This window comes from Ranitomeya imitator, chromosome 2 (assembly GCF_032444005.1).
Source record: "Ranitomeya imitator isolate aRanImi1 chromosome 2, aRanImi1.pri, whole genome shotgun sequence".
In the NCBI taxonomy this organism is placed as follows: domain Eukaryota; kingdom Metazoa; phylum Chordata; class Amphibia; order Anura; family Dendrobatidae; genus Ranitomeya; species Ranitomeya imitator.
In genome coordinates this window covers 78,858,863-78,874,228 of record NC_091283.1, presented here as the reverse complement: position 1 = coordinate 78,874,228, position 15,366 = coordinate 78,858,863, and the positions used below count along the sequence as shown (strand labels likewise).

Sequence of the window (15,366 nt, the reverse complement as noted above, 5' to 3'; positions counted from 1 at the left end):
GGCGCCGGAAAGCGCGGACTGTGCAGGCGCCGATTCCGGCAGCAGGAGGACGAAGAAAATGGGCGGAAAGGAATGGCGTAATTGCTGTGGCTGTGGAATTGGCGTAATTGCTGTGGCATGAAGCTGTGGCACTTTATGCCACAGCAATTTGTTATTTATGCCACCTGATTCCTTTCCGCCGCCATTTTCTTGGTCCTGCTGCCAGAATCGGCGCCTGCGCAGTCCACGCTTTCCGGCGCCATTTTCTTGAAGACACACTGCCGGCGCCATTTTCTTGAAGACACACTGCAGGTGTGTCTTCAAGAAAATGGCGCCGGAAAGCGCGGACTGCGCAGGCGCCGATTCCGCCAGCAGGAGGACCAAGAAAATGGCGGCGGAAAGGAATCAGGTGGCACAAGTAACAAATTGCTGTGGCATGAGGCTGTGGCACCCGGGCGTAGAACGGGTTCAATAGCTAGTAATAATATAACTTTCTTAGATTTGGCTAGGACTGTCATTTTCCAGAATAGAAATGATATAGTCAAATACCATGTTCTTGGTGTCCGATCAAGAGTAGTAGGTTTCTCACCTAAACAATAAAAAACCTAGAATAATATAGGCACATAGCAAAATGGTGTACAGTTGTCAATAAGCACTACATCATGTTAAGGAGGGAATGATGGCCCTATAATGTAATGAAATCTGCATCTTAGAAATGAGAAACAAGTATGTAAAGGGTAATACATTACATTTAGGCTGTTTGCTTTGATCTGAGAGCAGTTGTGTTTTTGTGAAGTTTTGTGGATGTCTCTCTTTACTTGTCAGTGATAGAGCTGGTGGACTGTTAAAGACCCTTTGGCTTTGCTCCCGGCCATTAACCCCTTCTCAGACAAAAGAAAAGTCAACATTGTTCCTTGTCATTTACAAAAGAGAAGGAACCTAATAAAATGAAGAATGTCACCAATACTTGTTCAATGTATTAGTGAATTAAGAAGACTCAATGTTTTTGCACCATTAAACCTTGGAAGCGGGGCAATTCCTTATAGAGTATATACTAACATTTTTAACATTTTCTGTAATTGTTTTTGAATACATATAGCTAAAAAACATGTAGATACAGCTGTCATTGTGGCATCTTTTGGATAACACCAAACTAATCGTGGGCGTTATGAGAACAACTTTGTTTTTAAACACTCATCATTTCAGGGGCCTACAATTTGTAATGTTCTCTATCTACATCTGGTGGAGCTATTTACGTTAAATGGGAGGTAAATCTGAAAAATATAAGTATACTTATTTAAAAAATAATATATTATATATATATATATATATATATATATATATATATATATATATATGCATGATCATATTGTGGTTTGCGTCCTGATGAAGAGGCTTAGAAACCTTGAAACGTGCTGACAAACAGCATTCATGCTTCACCTTCGTGTGTAATCGCATTTTAGGAACCTTGGGCAATGTGGGTTTTAAACCACCGTACTCCGCATTCAAAAAATGAAAATATGTACCTAACCACTAGCAGGCAGGTAATTGCGACTTACCTGCCTGTTGGGCATGGCATAATTCTCCCCCGGAACAGAACAGTCACAGACCACTCCTGCTGGGGAATCAGAAGCTTCCATTGACATCACATCTATAGAGGGGAGGCATTTTTCTGCTCCTCTCTGTCGACCAGACAGAACTTCGGGTGTCATTCTGATTGACAGCCAGATTCCCGCTGCCTAACTGGGGGAGCCGGCTGTCAATCAGAATAAGGTTGGAAGTCCTACTCCATCGCATCAGCAGAGGCAGCTGAATCCTCGGCAAGAGCAGTCTGTGACCGATCAATGCCGGGGAAGAAAGGTGTTGGGCACAACAGGCAGGTAAGCTGCAATTACCTACCTGTTAGTGCTTAAATACATTTTTTTGTAAAGTTCCGGATACCCCCTTTAATATTTGGTTGCACACCCTTTGTAATAAATAACTGCAATCAATCACTTCCTATAACTATCAACAAGCTTCTTACTCATCTCAACTGGAAATTTGGACCACTCTTCTTTTTCAAACTGCTCCAGGTCTCTCATATTTGAAGAATGCCTTTTCCCAGCAGCAATTTTAAGATGTCTCCACAGGTGTTCAATGGGATTTAGATCCGGACTCATTGCTGTCCACTTCAGAACTCTCCAGCGTTTTGCTTCCAACCATTTCTGGGTGCCTCTTGAAGTATGTTTGGGGTCATTGCTGAACCTAAGGCGCAAACTCAGCTTTCTTACATTGAGCACTACATTGGAAACAAAAATCCTTTGGTAATCTTCATATTTCATGATGCCTTGCGCACAGTCAAGGCACCCGGTACCATAGGCAGGAAAACATATTTTGAACATATTTGACTGTAGGAACTGTGTTCTTTTTGTTGTATTCTTATTTTTTTTTGTAAACACCAGAAGAATGTGCTTTACCAAAAGCTCTATCTGTCCACAAGACACTTTCTCGGAAGGATTTTGGCTTGCTTACTTACATTTTGGTAAACTGCAGTCTAGATTTTTATGTCTGTGTGTCAGCAAAAGAGTACTCTTGGGTCACCTGCTATAGTGTATCATTTAATTCAGATATCGATGGATAGGTCGCGCTGACACTGATGCACCCTGAGACTGCAGAACAGCTTGAATTTCTTTGAAACTTGATTGGGGCTGCTTATCCACCATTCGGACTATCCTGCGTTTCAACTTTTTATCACTTTTTCTCTGCCATCCACAAGCAGGGAGATCACCTACAGTGCCATGGGTTGTAAACTTCTTGATTATGTTGAGCACTGTGGGCAAAGGAACATCAAGTTCTCCGGATTTGGACTTGTAACCTTCAGGTTGTTGATATTGTTCAAAATTTTAGTACTTGAGTCTTCAGACAGTTCTCGTCTCCTCTTTCTGTTCTCCTTGTTTAGTGTGGCACATACAGACACATAATGCAAAGATTGAGTTAATTTCTCCCCTTTTTCTGTGGTTTCAGGAGGGATTTTCATATTGACCACACCTGTTACTTGTCACAGGTGAGTTTTAACAAGGATCGCAGTCTTGAAAAAAAGTTGTTTAACAATCTTTTTGGAAAGGTGCCAACAATTTTGTCCTGTCCATTTTTTGAGGTTTAGTTTGTAATTATATCCAATTTTCCATTTTTCTCTGTATTTTTTGTGTTTTTCCAATGCGCACAAAGGAAATATCATGTGTATAACAAAACATGTGTACTTGCAAAAACTTTCAGGGAGAAATACTTCATTTTCTAGAACAATTTCAAAGGCGCCAACACTTTCAGCCATGACTATATATTTTTTTTATGAAAAGTCCAGTGGAAATTTTTATAAGCCATATATGCAACAGGCAATGTTTCGGCTCCCTTCTCAAGCATGAGCTATAGATAGATATTTTACTTTTATATGTATATAGAAATGTATATGTGTATACATTATGACAGTTCAACTCACGTGGCTGTATCTTGAGGTAGAAAATAGGAACACCATCTCTTTAAGGCTGCCGTCACACTAGCAGTATTTGGTCAGTATTTTACATCAGTATTTGTAAGCCAAAACCAGGAGTGGAACAATTAGAGGAAAAGTATAATAGAAACATCTGCACCACTTCTGCATTTATCACCCACTCCTGGTTTTGGCTTACAAATACTGATGTAAAATACTGACCAAATACTGCTAGTGTGACGGCAGCCTAAATCCTTGGTTGGTTTTTTATTATTATTATGCGGCATAAATCAACAAGAGAGGAAAATAAACACAGCCTTTCCGGCTAAAACAGGAAAACAAAAACACTGCAACACAGTCCATACATACGCAGGTAACATCCCGCTCAAAACCACTGGAGAATCCTCTCTCCAGTCTTGCTGACCAAAAACTGCCTCTAGTTATATAAACCCAAGAGCATGTGACTTTTTCCATCATGTGACTGACCACATGATTATGACATAACACAGGTCCTGTCGGCTATGCATGTGGAGATTTGGTGGACCTTCTCCCTCCCGCTCTATGAAGGTCCACTAAAACCAGCTCATTGTGCAACTTTAACTTAACCCTAACAACACATAGTGTGCCGGAGGAAAACACTCTAGTTTCATATCACTGACGCCATTAAGCACAGTGACACATATCTCCCCTCTATTACTTTACCAGTGACTTTGTCATAACATACAGTGGGAAAAAATTATTTACTCAGCCACCAATTGTGAAAATTCTCCCACTTAAAAAGATGAGAGAGGCCTGTAATTGACATCATAGGTAGACCACAACTGTGAGAGTCAAAATGAGAAAACAAATCCAGGAAATCACCTTGTCTGATTTGGCAAGAATTTTTTTGCAAATTTTGGTGGAAAATAAGTATTTGGTCACCTATAAACATGCAAGATTTCTGTCTCTCACAGACCTGTAACTTCTTCATTAAGAGGCTCCTCTGTCCTCCACTCATTACCTGTAGCAATGGCACCTGTTTGAACTTGCTATCAGTAAAAAAGACACCTGTCCACAACCTCAAACAGTAACAGTCCAAACTTCACTATGGTGAAGACCAAAGAGCTGTCGAAGGACACCAGAAACAAAATTGTAGCCCTGCACCAGGCTGGGAAGACTGAATCTGCAAAAGGCAAGCAGCTTGGTGTGATGAAATTAACTGTGGGAGCAATAATATGAAAATGGGAGACATACAAGACCACTGATAATCTCCCTCGATCTGGAGCTCCACACAAGTTCTCACCATGTAGGGTCAAAATGATCACAAGAATGATGAGCAAAAATCCCAGAACCACACAGGGGGGACCTAGTGAATGACCTGCATAGAGCTGGGAACACATAACAAAGGCTACCATCAGTAACACACTACGCCGCCAGGGACTCAGATCCTGCAGTGCCAGACGTGTCCCCCTGCTTAAGCCAGTACATGTCTAGGCTCATCTGAAATTTGCTGGAGAGCATATGGATTATACAGAAGAGTATTGAGAGAATGTGATATGGTCTGATGAAACCAAAATAGAACTGTTTGGTATAAACAAAACTTGTCATGTTTGGAGGAGACAGAATGCAGAGTTGCATCCAAAGAACACCATACCTACTGTGGCAACATCATGCTTTAAGGCTGTTTCTCTGCAAAAGGACCAGGACGATTGATCCGTGTACATGAAAGAATGAATGGGCTGTGTATCATGAGATTTTGAGTGCAAACCTCTTCCATCAGCAAGGGCATTGAATATGAAACGTGGATGGGTCTTTCAGAATGATAGAGATCTCAAGCTTACCACCAGGGCAGCACAGAAGTGGCTTCTTAAGAAATATATGAAGGTCCTGGAGTGGCATAGCCAGTCTCCAGATCTCAGCCCCCTAGAAAACCTTTGGAGAGAGTTGAAAGTCCGCGTTGACCAGCGACAGGCCCAAAACATCACTGCTCTAGAGGAGATCTGCATGGAGGATTGGGCCAACATACCACCAACAGTGTGTGCCAACCTTGTGAAGACTTATAGAAAATGTGTGACTTCTGTCATTATCAACAAAGGATATATTACAAAATATCGAGGTGAACTTTTGTTAATGACTAGTGATGACTGATGAGCGGATATACCCATTACTCGAGATTTCTGGAGCATGCTCGGGGGTCCTCCGAGTATTTTTTAGTGCTCAGAGATTTAGTTTTTCTTGCCGCAGCTGAATGATTTACATCTGTTAGCCAGCATAAGTACATGTGGGGGTTGCCTGGTTGCTAGGGAATCCCCACATGTAATCAAGCTGCGGCAAGAAAAACTAAATCTTCAAGCACTAAAAAATATTCGGAGGACCCTCGAGCATGCTCGAGAAATCTCGAGTAACGAGTATATTCGCTCATCACTATTAATGACCAAATACTTATTTTCCACTATAATTTGCCAAATCTTGCCAAATCAGACAAGGTGATTTTCTGGATTTTTTTTTTTCATTTTGACTCTCATAGTTATGGTCTACCTATGGTGTCAATTACAGACCTCTCATCTTTTTAAGTGGGAGAAAATGCAGAATTGGTGGCTGACTAAATACTTTTTTCCCCACTCTATATATGCTGTGTGTATATATGTGTATAAATACAGTGGGTACAGAAAGTATTCATACCCCTTTAAATTTTTCACTCTTTGTTTCATTGCAGCCATTTGATAAATTCAAAAAAGTTTTTCTCATTTATGTACACTCTGCTTCCCATCTTGACTGAATAAAACAGAAATGTCGTAATTTTTCCAAATTTATTAAAAAAGAAAAACTGATATATCAAATTGTCATAAGTATTCAGACACTTTGCTCAGTATTCAGTAGAAGCACCCTTTTGAACTAGTGCAGCCATGAGTCTTCTTGGGAATGATGCAACAAGTTTTTCACACCTGGATTTAGGGATTCTCTGTTATTCTTCCTTGCAGATCCTCGTTAGTTCCCTCAGGTTAGATGTGAATGTTGGTGGACAGTCATTTTTAGGTCTCTCCAGAGATGCTCAATTGGGTTTAGGTCACGGCTCTGGTTGGGCCACTCAAGGATTGTCACATAGTTGTTCTGAAGCCACTCCTTTATTATTTTAGCTGTGTGCTTAGTCTGAGGTCCAAAGCACTCTGGAAGAGGTTTTCATCCAGGATATCTCTGTAATTGGCCAAATTCATATTTCCTTCAATGACAACCAGTCGTCCTGTCCCTGAGTTGAAAAACACCCCCATAGCGTGATGCTGCCACCACCATGTTTCACTGTTGGGATTGTATTGGGCAGAAGATTAGCAGTGCCTGTTTTTCTCCACGTATGCCGCTTAGAATTATTACCAAAAAGGTCTATCTTCGTCTCATCAGACTAGAGAATCATATTTCTCATAGTCTGCGGGTCCTTCATGTGTTTTTTTAGCAAACTCTATGTGGGATTTCATATGTCTTGTACTAAGGAGAGGCTTCCATTGGGCCTCTCTGCCATAAAAACCCAACTGGCGGAGGGCTGCAGTGATAGATGACTTTGTTGAACTTTCTCCCATCTCCCTACTGCATCTCTGGAGCTCAGCCACAGTGATTTTTGGGTTCTTCTTTACCTCTCTCACTAAGGCTCTGCTCCCATGATTGCTCAGCTTGGCTGGATGGTCAACTCCTGAGCCTGCTCTATTCAACTGCTCCTGATCTGCTTGATGTGCAGTAAGCAGTTAAAGATCTTATGAGGCTAAATTTATCCTGTTTCTAATATATGTTAGAGGCAGGATCGATTTAGCCTCTTAAGATTTTTACCCTTTACGGCACATGATGCACATCGGGAACATTTGAATAGAGCAGGCTCAGGAGTTTAGTCTGTTTCATTTATGTTAGGTACCAGCTGTGTTATAAAGCCAGCACCCGCCCTTGCTTTTTAACCACTTAGATGCTTTTCGTGATCTGACAATGGTAATTAAATATTGCAATTCGAGAGCGTCTATTCCGGTGCCCTTCTCCCACACAGCGCGGTGCCTGGATACCAATTGGTTGGTTAAATGTTTTGGGTGACTAAAAAAAAATTATAAAATATTAATTTACATTTTTTTTTCAAAAACCTAAACTTTGAATCAGCTCCTTTATCCAATACAAAAAGATAGAAATGAGTAATCATATTGGGTATTTCCATGTTTGTAAGAGTTTGATATAACAAATTGCTACATTATTTATCACATATGGTAAAAGCAGGAAAGGAAAAAAAATCAAAATGATAGAATTGTGATTTGTTGGTTTCTGCATCTCCCCAAAATAATCCAAAAATAATGGAAAAATATGTGTGCCTTAAAATGGTGTTTCCCTGACGAAGACGTGCTTTGCACGTTGATACGCATGGGGTACTACCTCCCTTCCCCCACTTGCTCCATGGCCCCTTAATGCTTCGGCATCCACGTGCCTGTCATTACTGGCGTTGTCTCTCTTTGCATTTTTACAGCCCCAGCCTGATTGGGCATATCTTTACATAATTTCCAGGGTTCCACTGTCTCAGTTGTAACTATTACTGCGGCATTTTCAGGTCTGTGTATGTGCTATGTATTATTCCTTTGACCTTTTGCATAGGGACAGTTTACCTGTTATTTCTCCAGGTTTCCACTTACTTTTTTGGAACTCTATCACGATAGCTGGCTTGTGATTGTAACTGCCCATGTGACCTTTATAGCTTGGTTCGTGACTCCAGTTTTGGCATCCAGTTACACAGGGCACTTGTGGGTACATGCTTTTACTGAGACTCCGTTATGCTCGCTATAATTATGTACCACATGGTTTGGGGGATTTTTGGTTTGATTACAGACTTTTTTGATCATTGATATTGTATACCTTTCATATCTCCATATCATGTTTGTGGAGGAAGTGTGTTTGCTTTAGATATGTTTAAATCTTCATAGTCTTGCCTATTATTTATACAATTGTGGTGTGCATACTCTTCGGTGGTACTTTTCTTCATTGTTGTTCCCCTTTTTGCCACTTGATTGCACCCACCCATATGTATAATTTTTTATGATATGTGGTGCACCTTGTTCCCTCAATTACCCCCCAAAATGGTAACATTAATAACACTAGCTTGGCATGACAAAAATAATCGCATATAGAGCTCCATTAGTGCAAGTATTTAAAAAATTCTGAGTCTAAGAAAATGTTGATTTAAACCATTTTTTTAACAAAGATTTTTAACCTAAAATATAAAAAAAACCAAATGTTTGTTGCCACTGTAATTCATGTTGCAAGGTCATTTTACCACACACTGAACACCAAAAAAAAACCCGAAATACAATGAATTGAGTTTTTTTCATCATTTCAGCCTAACTTGAATCTTGTACATTATCTGATAATGCTCACTTGCTATGAGCGCCGACCACTGGAGGGGGGTCAAAGCTATTCAGCTATGACAACTACAGGGGTCTCTTGCAGACCCTGGGTTGTCATGCCAACCCATTGGCGACCAGACACGGGTGCGATGGGCGGGGTTGGTGACATGCTTCCGGCGCAAGCATATTAAATGCCGCTGTCAGAGATTGACAGCAGCATTTAACATGTTAACAGCCATGGGTGGATTGCGATTCAACCTGCAGCTATTAGGGGCATATGTCAGCTGACATGTGCCAGAAAAGGTGCAGGCACAGCACCGGTGCCGGCACCAAGGGGGGAGACACGACATGCAGGTCTGTTGTGAAGGGATTAAAAGTTTAGAAAAAGAAGTCTGTCTAAGTAATGACGTTTGTTGCAACCTTGTCTGAAAATTTTGGTGTAAAAAATCCCAGTTGCTCATATGAGAAAAAAAGCCCCAAAAAAGAAATAAAATATTACTTTTAATATAACCTTTAAAAACGGGACATACAACAATTACCGTATTTTTCCGACCATAAGACGCACTTTTTTCCTCCAAATTTGGGAGGAAAGTGTGGGTGTGTCTTATGGTACGGATGTAGCATGTTGGGAGGGGGGCAGCAGTGAGTGGGATCGCACTGTTATCCCACTTCAGGATGTCCCCGCTGCCCAGAATCAGCGCTGGAGAAACCATGTGCTCCCGATGATTAAGTGCAGTGAATATTCAGCTGAGCGGTGAGCCGGGAGCAGCAAATGCTTAAGCAGGGACACACATGGCTTCTCCAGCGCTGATTCCTGCAGCAGCTGGGCAGGTCTGTGTGTCTGGGGGAGAGGAGGCAGCAGCAGGGGCCAAGGGAGAGAGGAGATGGCTGCATACCTGCCTGCCATGCCTGGGCTGGACGCTGAGTTCTGTGCAGGAGGACCTGTGATGATGTCAGGAGTGGGCGGGCTGGAGCATCACATGGCAGCTCAGAGCCCTCCATCCTCTTGACATCATCACAGGTCCTTCAGGCTCTCCAGTCTCCACTAGAATCTGCAGCTTCCTCATAACCTGTGCTGTGGAAAGGAAACGAGGGACTGCTCTGTGTACAGTAATGGGATGCTCCAGCTTTAACCTCACCATAGTGTGGCTGGCTGCCACATTTAAGAGGTTAGTCTTTACAAAACACAATAAAGCACTCTGCCACTCCTTTGGTGAACTATAACTCCCCGCATGTCATAGGATCTGCAGGACATGCTGGGAGTTATAGTTCTCCCATGGGATTTTAAAGCAGCACTCCAGTGTTATTTTGCAGTGCTGGAGTGGTGCTTTAAATATAAGCCCTTTTCCCCCCATTCTTAGGCCATGTTCACACGTTCCTGATTTCCCTGCTGTTTTTTCTGCACTAAAAACCGCAGCTCTTGGCAGAAATCGCAGGTCCTTTTTTTGGTGCTTTTTTGGTGCGTTTTTTGATGCGTTTTTTAGTGCGTTTTTTTATGCAGTTTTCTATGCAGAGTCTGTGTGTTTTCTAGGAAGTTTTTTAGGGTTAAAATGGCTGAAAATACCCTGACCCTACCCCTACCCCTACCCCTAACCCTACCCCTAACCCTAGCCCTAACCCTACCCCTAAACCTACCCCTAACCCTAACCCTACCCCTAACCCTAACCCTATTCTAACCTTAGTGGAAAAAAAAAAATTCTTTATTTTTTTATTGTCCCTACCTATAGGGGTGACAAAGGGGGGGGGTCATTTACTTTTTTTTAATTTTGATCACTGAGATAGGTTATATCTCAATGATCAAAATGCACTTTGGAACGAATCTGCCGGCCGGCAGATTCGGCGGGCGCACTTGCATTTTGCAAGATGGCGGCGCCCAGGGAGAAGACGGATGGACGGACACCGGGAGGCCGGGTAAGTATAAGGGGGGAGATGAGGGCACGGGGGCGTCGGAGCACGGGGGGTGGCATTGGAGCATGGGGGTGTGGGATTGGGGCACGGGGGGGCAGCCACACTGCAGCAGTTCTGCACCACAAACCGCAGAAAACCCGCAGATATTTTTTTCATCTGCGGGTTTTACTGCGGGTTTGACCTCACAATGGAGGTCTATGGGTGCAGAACCGCTGCAGTTCCGCAAAAAGAAGTGACATGGTACTTCTTTTGTACCGCGGCTATTCAGCGCGGCTTTTTTCGCGATTTTCCGCAATGTGGGCACAGCAGTTGCTGTTTTCCATAGGGTACATTGTAATGTACCCTGCATGGAAAACAGCTGCGGACCCGCAGCGGGAAAATCACGGCGGTTCCGCATTAAAAAAAGGATGGTGTGAACATGGCCTTATACTCACCCTCCAGCATCTTCATACAATACTTTACAGACACCACACTGGTCCCGCAGCTTCCAACATAATAACATACTATTATATATAATAACACCACATATAATATTTATGTCATTTATGTTATTAAATATTTTACCACATTTTTTAGCTTCAAATATTTTTTTTCCCTATTTTCCACCTCTAAAACCTGGGTGCGCCTTATAGTCCGGTGCGTCTTATAGTCCGAAAAATACGGTACAAACACCACATATATAAAGGTGCACCCTAAAAAACCCTATAGATGAACCCTGGTCTGTATACCTGCCTATTAGCGGAAGTTGGCACCCTATGTACCCCCACAAGAGTGGCACCCCCGCTCAACGGTGGCTCACCCTATTCTCCTATTGTGCTCTACTCAAAAGTGCCCACTGATACACTTTCACAACATGGAAGGATAGTGCCAATAGTATAGACCAGAAAAACAGGCAGTGCATCTATAAACAGCTGTCTGTATCACAGACCAGGAAAAGGGAATATAGTGCCTTGCACGATAGAGATATTAATTAAAATAGGCTTGACAAGATTGATGCAGCATCTATTCATCTAACCTCCTGAGGAACCATCAGGCGAAACGCATAGAGGTTCCTATACATCCATGCTTGTTGAGTACCCCTCTAAGATATATTTCTAGTATAACTATATATATTTATGATTTGTGTGTTGAACTGAACAAAATGTGTGGTCCTCCAAACGTGGAGGTTAAGTTCCCTGGACTTTTGTTAAACCTGGATATCCGCAGGGCTTTCTAGGGTTAGCCGCTGTGGAGTGGGGGTGCCATATCTGCTGACAAGTAGGGTGTCAACCTTCGCTGATAGGCAGGGTGGCTCGGGCTGAAACTGGATGACTGGTTACTACTGCCCTTCCAGGCTCTGTCATTGTAGCCAGTAATGTTCAGCGAGCAGGTCTTTCTGGGGCTGTCCCGCTTTTCCCATACTGAGCATGCCCATGGGACGACCTCCCATTGGAGGTCTGGGGTCACATGCTCAGGTCCTGTAGCAGCTCCTACTGGACCACCAGGAAGGTCCTTGTCTGCTACAGCTATAAAAGGTTTGCATGGCCACAAGACCATGCGCTAGTATCAACCTATGTTTTGAGCCTTGCTACTGTGTGGTCATGTTTGTATGTGGTCAGGCTTGGCTGAAATAAGCCCCTAAAATACTGGCACCTCCGGTGAGGAGTTTTGTGTGTTTGGATTCAGGTCTTGGCTGAAATAAGCCCCTAGAATACCGGCACCTCTGGTGAGGAGTTGTTTCTGTGCTATGCTGACTGCTTCACCACAGTTTTGCTCTGTTTAGTAGCTGTGTTCCTCTATGAGGTTAACAGGGCACAGCGTTTCCCTATCCTAGCGATTCTGTGAAGTAACAGAGTTTGCTAATACCGCCATATAGCGCCGCCAATTGCTAGCAGCAGGTTCGCACCTGTTATTACATATATTTATACTCGGTGCGTTCCGCCAACCCTAACACTGGGAATGTCAAAATTGCATAATGTTCCAGAGTTTTCTGAAACTATGTTTGCATATGTCTTGCCTGCCTAGCCTAGTCTTAACCCATTAAGGGCCAGGGGTATTTCCGTTTTTGCCTACCTTTTTCCCAGAGCCATACATTTGTTATTTTTCTGTCAATATGGTTATGTGAGGGCTTGTTTTTTGTACTTTTGAATGGCACCATTGATTTTACCATATCATGTACTGGAAAACAGGAAATAAAATTCAAAGTGCGGTGAAATTGAAAAAAAAATATTTTTTGTTTATTTTTACCATGTTCACTAAATGCTAAAACTTTAAAAAACTTTTTTGATACTTTTAACTTGTTTCGATAGTCTCCATGGGAGACTAGAAGCTGCAATCATCAGATTGCTTGTGCTGTAGCAGAAATGCTCACTTGCTATGAATGCCGACTGTTGGTCGATCCAGCAATGGCAACCACAAGGGTCTCCTGCATACCCTGGACTGTCATGTCCACTCATCGGTCATGTGACAGTGTGTGTATTAGATCTCAAAGATGTCTGCTCCAGTGTCATCAGACTGGAATGAAATTAAAGGGAATGGGTGCTTTTTCAAAAGATGACTCGGCCAGAATACCAAACAACCCCAATGACTCAGTAAACTGGTTTTACATACAAGGAGGTAAGTTTTTTAATTTTTAACTACAGCAGAACCACAAAACATACAGGCCCTGATTCTTCAAGATCAGTGTTTTTCACGCTAGTGCTCATGAGGGAGCATGGTGGAGTCAAAGGTACCTGCTTCAGAGACTAGTGTAAAATTATTGATTAGATGAGCAGGCATCGCCATGCCCCATAGCCACTATCCCAGCCCGCCCAGGAATCTGGACAACAGAGTTTAAAAAACAGCTAAATAGGTTTACGGTTACCTGTGGTTTTGGTCATACATTCTGTAATAAAAATGAGTTTATAACTACTGATTATTGCCCAAAAACCTTGTCTATGTTGCTAAACAACGTATTTCATGAAATAATTATATCCATACGTCATGCTGATCTCACATGTAATTCCTACAGACCAGCATCATGGGCACAGCTTACAAAGAGTTGCGCTCCTGCTGAAGCAAATCTTAATGATCCCTGCAATTTAACCCCTTAGGTGTTGCAGTCAAAAGCAACAGAGACATTTCGTCAAGACAAAAGGAGGAAGTTACTTCTAGCAGCAGACCAACCCCTGTTGACACAATCGAGGTGAGAAGATGTGAAGTGGCTCAACAATGGCCCCCTACCACTGCCATTATAGTTCTATTATTGTTCGCTGTACAAAAGTGTTTCAGTGTAAAGTTCAAGTCATCTAGTAGGAATAAAGTAAAGAGAAAGTTTAATAAAGTCTTAAAAAATATTAAAACATCTCTTTTTCTCTTAATAAAACAGTAAAAAACATACTAATGTGACATCATCACATCTGTAACCACACAACCTATTACAATATTTAACCTGTGTGTTGAAAGCTATAAAAATGCCTGAATACCTTTTGGGATTCAGTAATTTGCTATGATTTGCTAGTGAATAAAGCAGCAGGTGCTCATGAAGTGACCCTGTATAAGAAGAGAGGCTGTTTTGTGCCCACTGCAATCTATATTCTCCAGATAGGGAAATGCTCTTTATTCTTTCCAATTGATGGAGGTTTCAGATCAAATTTCTCAAAAAAAGGGTATATAGAAATATTGTGTAATCAAAGAACAGACTTTGGAAATACAATTGTATGTGGGGCAGTTTGAATGGACTGCAGAGCAGACAGGAGAATTACGGTAGTAGTGGTTTCCACGAGAACCCATCCGTAGGCTGGAGAATGTCGTATATGTCAGTCTGTAGACTGAGGCTCCGGTCAGCAGTAAATCAGTCTGTAGTCTGATGTCAACTAATGGAGAAACACATGGGGAGTTTTCCCAGCACTACGGGAGCTGAAAACTCTCCTTCACCCTGCCCTGACCGCCTGCACTAGTGTAGACATGTGAAACCTCTTCCTAAACTAAAATTCTCTCTCTCTATGGAGGGGTATTGGACCTGCTGTAATTAAAACACCTGTGGCTAGGAGGCGGAGTGCACGATCAGAAGGCTAGAGAATACATTTCAAAAACCTGGTAGCCCCTTTACGACATTTATTCTCAGCGAGGTAAGGCAAGTGTAGGACCTGGTATAAGAGAGATGCCGTAAAGGGGCTACCAGGTACACATAAAATTGGCCATTTTTATGCGCTAAACGCTCTCATTTTTCATATTTCTAGTGCAGTAATGCAGTTCAAATTTCGTTTTTCAAGTTTGTATGTTCTAGAGCTGCGGTGTGCTGCCTTATTTACTTAACTATATGCGAGTTGGCGACTCTAGGTTCAGCACCTGTTCACACTGAGTCTATGTTTGGATGTGCCGGTCAGGTTTTTGAAATGTATTCTCTAGCCTTCTGATCGTGCACTCCGCCTCCTAGCCACAGGTTTTAATTACAGCAGGTCCAATACCTGTTGTGAATTCTGTTGTCGGGCTCCCTCCTGTGGTCATGAATGGTACTTTGGCTGGTTCTGTCCATGGACTTCCTCTGGTGGCTGTGGGTGTTTCTGAGTTTCCTTCCACAGGTGACGAGGCTAAGTCGTTAGTGGGCTGCTCTATTTAACTCCACTTAGATCTTTGCCCCATGCCAGCTGTCAATGTTGTACTATTGGTCTAGTTCGCTCCTGGATCGTTCTGGTTACCTGTTATTTCCAGCAG

The 15,366-nt window shown here is 42.4% G+C and overlaps 1 long non-coding RNA gene across 2 annotated transcripts in view; it reads left to right on the top strand.

Annotated features, from left to right (window-relative positions):
• The window catches only part of LOC138661965 (uncharacterized), a 267,307-nt gene that overhangs the window by 116,027 nt on the left and 135,914 nt on the right, over positions 1 to 15,366 (top strand). The window contains exon 3 of one of the 2 annotated variants that reach the window (XR_011317989.1): positions 13,764 to 13,855. The exons of the other annotated variant lie outside the window; for it this stretch is intronic. This is a non-coding gene — a long non-coding RNA (uncharacterized lncRNA). The remainder of the gene's footprint in view (positions 1 to 13,763; positions 13,856 to 15,366) is intronic. 2 annotated transcript variants of the gene reach the window in all.